This window comes from Triturus cristatus, chromosome 11 (assembly GCF_964204655.1).
Source record: "Triturus cristatus chromosome 11, aTriCri1.1, whole genome shotgun sequence".
Taxonomy (NCBI): domain Eukaryota; kingdom Metazoa; phylum Chordata; class Amphibia; order Caudata; family Salamandridae; genus Triturus; species Triturus cristatus.
Window position 1 is genome coordinate 662,962,652 of NC_140594.1, and position 7,342 is coordinate 662,969,993.

Sequence of the window (7,342 nt, forward strand, 5' to 3'; positions counted from 1 at the left end):
CGCGCGCCCGCAATGCACTGCTGATGACGTCACATATTACATCACTCATGATATGGTCAGTGACATCACTCATGACATCACTGATGACATCTCAAATGACATCACTGATGACATCATCCTTGTGATAGAGTGGCAGACCTCCTCTCCCCCTAATATAACCTTTGATACACACATTCAAAAATAGAAACTAAAATTTTCAAAACAATGGACATACCAATATCAGTTACAACAACCTATTCAGTAATTCTAAGATCCACATACACATCCACTCATTCACCAACAGTCCTATACAGTCACTCATACATGTACCCACTCATCATATGTACTCATACACCTATACATGCTGTTACACAACACCACTCATCCATAGAGTTACTCACACACATAGTCACTCATGCTAATAAAGAATCAAACATCCATTTACTTGCATATACAGTTATACACACACCACCACACTTACTTCTACAGAAACTTACACATACTTAGTCTTTTAGACAATCACTTATAGAAACACATACTTATTCATACAGGAACTCTTTCAATCTCTCACTCTCACATATACTCACTATATACAGCAATAGTCACATATACTAGTTTAAAACATATGTAGTTACTCATAAAGACACTATTGAGACAGTCATTCACTCACTAACACACCCATGCACACACTCATCCACCCATACAGTCCTGCACACATGCTGTCTTCAACACATACAAACAGTGAGTCACTCATTCATGCACCTATGCACTACGAAATACCCCCCACCGAACCATACAGACACTCAGACACTCATACTGATACTCAAAAAACCAACTAATAACCTATATAGACACTCATGTAGCTACTCACCAACCCATGCAGCCACTTATACACAAAGTGAGAGACTGATACAGATATTTACATATATAAACATTTCTCTCTAAGCCATGTATTCACTAAGTCAGTTATACAATCAATTTTTCAAAAACAAATCATCCATTTAGACACTGATATACCCATTTATTCTTCCATCGACCTTGAGATATACATATATAAAACATATGTAATTTTCAGAAAAACACATTCACTGGATGATGTCATCAGTGATGTCATTTGAGATGTCATGAGTGATGTCACTGATCATGTCATGAGTGATGTAATATGTGACATCATCAGCAGTGCATTGCGGGCGCGCGAGTTATAGTTAGCTGAACTAACTATAACGGGGGAATTTCAATGCTTTTGTACGAGTGAAAAGTCCAGCTAACTATAACGCCCCTGAAACCTATGGTTTTTTCAGTGAATTTCTAAGGTTTTTAAAATGCTAATTCCTAACTATAAGGGGACTGAAACCTATGGTTTTTTCAGTGAATATATATATAGTTGAGCTAACTATAACTTGCGCCCCCGCAATGCACTGCTGATGACGTCACATATTACATCATTCATGACATAGTTAGTGACATCACTGATGACATCACTGATGACATCTGAAATGACATCACTGATGACATCACTGATGACATCTGAAATGACATCACTGATGACATCATCCAGTGACTGTGTTTCTGTAAAGTTTAAATTTGTTTTATATATATATATATATATATAAATATATTTATATGCGCCAAGGTGTATAGAAGAATGAGTGGGTGTATAAGTGTCTAAATGGATGATTTAGTAGGTGTGTAACTGACTGTATAAGTGAGTGATTAATCGTGTCTTACAGAATGCATGGGTTAGTGACTAAACTGTGTGAATGTGTATTAGTCTGTCAGTTGGTGTGTAAGCAGCTGCATGGGTTGGTGAGCAGCTACATGAGTGTCTATATGGGTTATTGATTGGTTGTCTGAGTATCAGTATGGATGCCTGAGTGTTTGTGTGGGTGGGTGGGGTTGTGTGACTCTGTGCACAGATGTGTGAGTAGTTGATTCACTGGGTGTATGGGTTCAAGAGTGCATCTATGAAGGGCTGTATGGGTGGGGGAGTGTGTGTGTGGGTGTGTTGGTGAGTGAATGGGTGTCTCAGTGGTACATGTGTGAGTAACTACATATGTAAAAGGCAGTATATGTGAGTCTTGGACTATATAAATGACTATATGTGAGAGTGAGTCATTGCAAGAGTGCCTGTATAGATGTGTGTGTGCTTGTATCAGTGATTGTATAAGAGAGTAAGTATGTGCTACTATCAGGATGAATAAGTGAGGTGGGCTGTGTATAAATGTATTGGTGAGTAAATGGTAGTGTGATTGATTCTTTGCATGAATGACTAGGTGTGTGAGTATGATAGTGCTGTATGGATGAGTGACTGCATGTATGAGTGACTGTATGGGTGAATGAGTGGATGTGTGTGTGTAGACCTAGGAATCAGTGAGTGGGTATGTAGTAACTGGTGTGTCTATGGTTTTGAAAATGGTAGTCTGTATTTTAGAGTGGATGTATCAAAGGTTATATTAGGGTATGAGGAGGTGCATCAGATTGTCATGTGGATGATGTCAACTGTGATGGCATCAGTGATGTCATTTGAGATGTCATCAGTGATGTCACTGACCATGACATGAATGATGTAATATGTGACGTCATCAGCAGTGCATTGCGGGGGGGCGTGAGTTATAGTTAGCTCAACTAACTATAACGGCCGAATTGCTCTGGTTTTGTATGAGTAAAATGTCCAACTAACTATAACGTCCATGAAACCTGTGTTTTTTTTAGTGAATTTCTATGGTTTTTTAAATGCTAATTTCTAACTATAACGTCCCTGAAACCTATGTTTTTTTCAGTGAATTTCAAAGGTTTCTTAAATGCTAATTTCTAACTATAACAGAGCAGTCATATTTGCAGAGTGGTGGAGAAAGGGGAGCGTGGTCTCCAAACACCTTTTAGCAATCCCACTGTGTGGGATTTACAGGAGGTAACAGGAGCGGTAGTTAGCCCCCAACGTCAACCTTGGGAGCCAACTACCCCTTTTATTACCTCCAGTATGTCCCACACAGCAGGATTGCTAACTTGTTATATCAGGCATCAGGCCTACCCCCTCCCTGCACCACTGTGCAAACGCGCCCCCTCCCTGAACCAGAAACCGCGTTTGCAGAGTGGTGTAAAAAGGGGTGTGGCCTCGGACCACCTCTCTGCAATGCAGCTCTGTGGTGCTTACTGGAGGTACCTGGTGGGCTAGTTGGCCCCGAGGGACCCTCAGGATTCAAGGGGACTTAATCCCCCAACTTACAACGTGCCAGGGGACGCGTTTGCACACTTGTTATATCAGGCCCGCCCCCTCCCTTCACCACTGTGCAAACGCGCCCCCTGGTGCGTTGTAAGTTGGGGGATTAAGTCCCCTTGAATCCTGATGGTCCCTGGGGGCAAACAGCACGGCCCCCCCTCCCTCAATTTGCATAACCCCAGAGAGGTGGTGGTCACTGGGGCTTGGGGGGCCTGCGAGGCCCCTCCTTATAATTTTTATAAGCCCCGTGAGGTGGCGGTCCCTGGGGCTTGGGGGGGCAGCAAGGCCCCTTCCACCTCATAATTAAAAATGCCCCAGGGAGGTGGTGGTCTCAGGGGCAGCATGGGGGGGTTGGGACCACCCACACATTTACTAATGCAGCCCCAGGGAGGTGGCGGTCCCCAGGGCTGTGGGGGCCGTGAGCTCACCCGCATTCAAATAACTAAGCCCCGGGGAGGTGGCGGTCCCCAGGCCTACAGGGGCCCCCGTGGTCCCCTGCAACTATAATTACTGATTGCCCCCGGGACCTGCCCACCCGGGGGCTTATAGAAAATGAAGCGTGGTCCGGATCCGCGAATCCTGCATGAATTCGGCAGTTTTAAAAAACAAATGCTCTTTTTTTGGCCTGGGGGTCCTTAGGACCCACCCTGAGCAGGCCTAGGGGGTCAGGTTGTTTCTACCCTGCCTCCTCTTTTTGTTTTCTAATGTTTTTTCCACTGTTTTCTTGTGACTTGGATACCAAGTCACAAGATGGCAGCCAATTGGAAGTCAGCTCGTGCTCTGGAGGAGTCGCGACTCCTCCTCAGTGCTCAGATATCGAAACTTTTCATTTTCTAATTTCTCAGGAACTACTGAACGCATTTACACCATTTAAAAAAAAGGTCGCTTTCTGAACCAAAAACTACCTTTTTGGCAAATTTGGTGTAATTCCGTTCAGCAGTTCGGGCTGTAGCCTGTTATAAAATTTCCCATGGAAATTAACATGGGGAAAACGGGACCCCCTTTTTTCTCAGTCCCCGCTTGACGAATCACCTTGAAACTTTAAAGACAGGAGCTGACCTGAGTGAACCTTTTTTTTTTTAATTTCGGGAAGATTCGTCAAACGGTGCCAAAGATATTGGCAAAAGAAAAAACGCTTTTTGAATAGAAACGAGATCCTAAGTATAACTACATACTGGAGAACGCCAGTAGGTTATATATATATATATATATATATATATATTATCTACTGGCGGTCGCCAGTAGATAGTTATAGTTAGGACCGTGTTTCCATAGGAAATCTCAAAATTCTATTTTGAATAACTCTGGCGCCGGTTGACGAATCCTCGCAAAATTTTCAAAACTAATGGGGCGCTCCGCTCAGCTCCTACCCTGAAAGTCTCGGGGGGATTCGTCAAGCGGGGGCCGAGAAAAAAGGGGAGTCCCAAAACGCGTTTTCCCCATGCATTTTCCCATAGGACCTTTAGTCGAAGGTACAGCCCGAACGGCTGAACAGAATTACTTGAAATTTGGCAAAGAGGTAGTCCTCAGGTCAGGGATGTGCCTTTTGCATATATGGAGTCAATCCGTTCAGTAGTTCCTGAGAAAATCAAAAGTAAAATCATATATATATCTGGGCGGAGCCTAACCACACATCTCATTGTGAGATCTGATTGGCTGTCAGCACTTCATCCAAGAAGTGTTGACAGCCATCTTGGGACCAATATACATGATAGCACCTCATTAAAAAGCATTGCAGTTAATAGAAGGTTTTAAGACTTTAGTTACATTATAAATCATTTGTTGATGGTACCATACTCATTTTAGGAATTGTGGTATGTTCTAAGGTGATTTTACTTTGTGAAAAAGCCTTCTGCTGGGATATCATGAATCATGTTTGAGAGAAAACTATTTTCACATGCTTTTCCCACAGAGGTTTGGAAGGTGATCTATAAGCTAAAGTGAGAGCATATTTTCTGTAAATTCACATTATCTTTCTTAGTCAGGTGAGAATGAAGTCTGACATTCTCAGTAAAACATTTACATCCAAAAAGGGCAGAGACTGTCAGTTGATTCCTTTGTGTTCTACTGCAGCTTCCCAGAGTGTTCCAAAGAACAACTAGAGCACTAACAGTCTTACTTATGACAAAGTTATGGCACACCTGAAGCCATCTTGATTGGAATAAAGTGGCAACATTTAAAACATTTAATTTAAAAAGGAACAAAATGAGAGGGTTCATTTTGCCATAGAATGTATGATTTGTGCTGCAGAAAGAAAAATTAGGGCACATTTTGAGTGACTTCTCAAATCCTCTTCTATTTCATTAAAGAATTCTGACATGCAGACTGAAACATGCACTTTCAATACCAGCAGCAGACTTCCCTGGTGAGCAGTAGCTTTACTACAGTGATCTAATGAGCAACTAGAGTGCTAGCATTCTGAATTTATGGCAAATGTGTGACACATCTGAATGCCTTCTTCATTGAATCAAAGTAAAAAACTGACAGTATGCCTACTGAGGAGAATGCAGTAAATGAGGAAATTAGGAATCTTCATAACAAGGTTCCCAAGATGGCCACCAGAGACAAAAGAGCCCAAATGTAGCACAAATATCACCGAGATGTAGCCCAAGTATAGCCCAATGACAGAAATCCCAGAGTGTTTTAAAGAACAACTAGAGCGCTAACAGTCTTACTTATGACAAAGGTATGGCACACCTGAAGCCATCTTGATTGGAATAAAGTGGTAACATTTAAAACATTTAATTTGCAAAGGAACAAAATGAGGGGGTTCATTTTGCCATAGAAATTATGATTAGTGCTGCAGAAAGACAATTTAGGGCACATTTTGACTTCTCAAATCCTCTTCTAATTCATTAAAAAGTTCTGACATGCAGACTGAAACATGCACTTTGAATACCAGCAGCAGACTTCCCTGGTGAGCAGTAGCTTTGCTACAGTGATCTAATGAGGAACTAGAGTGCTACCATTCAGAATTTATGTGAATGTGTCACATCTGAATGCCTTCTTGATGGAACCAAAGTAAACAAGCATTGAAAATGCAATAGGTCTCGCCCTCGTTTAAGTTAAAGCAATTCTGTTTATAATTAGGTGGCTTTTTAGCTTTGCTTTTATTAGTGTTTTTCAAAATTTCATATACATACCATGCATATGTATGCATATATGTATATGTTTGCATGAATTTATATTTATATAGATATGCAGATTATATGTTTATATATGTATATATATATATGTATATATATATATTCAATGAAAAAACCATAGGTTTCACACATGTTATAGTTAGCTGGAAATTTTACTGATAAAAAACCAATGAAATTCCCCCGTTATAGTTACTGTAGGCAACTATAACTCACGCGACCGCAATCCTCTGCTGATGCTAATACTGTATTTAGACACTTATTTGCCCATGTCTTCTTCCATTAAATTTTAGCTATACATATTTGACAATTTTTTTTTTTTCATAAAGACACATATGTCATCACCAGAGGATTACGGTCGCGTGAGTTATAGTTGCCTACAGTAACTATAACGGGGAATTTCATTGGTTTTTTATCAGTAAAATTTCCAGCTAACTATAACATGTGTGAAACCTATGGTTTTTTCATTGAATTAGCAAGGTTTTTTAAATGCTAATTCCTAACTATAACGTGTGTGAAACCTATGGTTTTTTCAGTGAATTTGTATGGTTTTTTAAATGCTAAGTTACTTTACGCCATTCGTGGCGTGCACGCCCACTTAACGCAGTTCGTTCCGTGCGCGCACGGTGCGCTTCGCGCACCGTGCGCGCACAGTGAGCACGCGGTGCGCTTCTCGCACCGCGCGCCCACTTTACGCAGTTAGTGCCGTACACGCGCACCGCGTGCCCACGTTACGCACGTGCGCACATGGAGGACGTATTATGCGCTTCCTTGTGATAGGTAATCTGTTAAATTTAATTTGTAAGTGATGACAATAATATGCCATGCACAGAGAGTGTTTTTTTTTTTTATTAAAATTTTTAGCGTAAGCGCACCGTACGCGTACGGTAAGCGTAATCGGCGAAATTTTCAAAAAATAAAAATTTACCGTTTTTGGCCTTGGGGGATCTTTGAGGACTCAACTAACATGGCTATGTGCATGGGCGCTGTCTAAACAGCC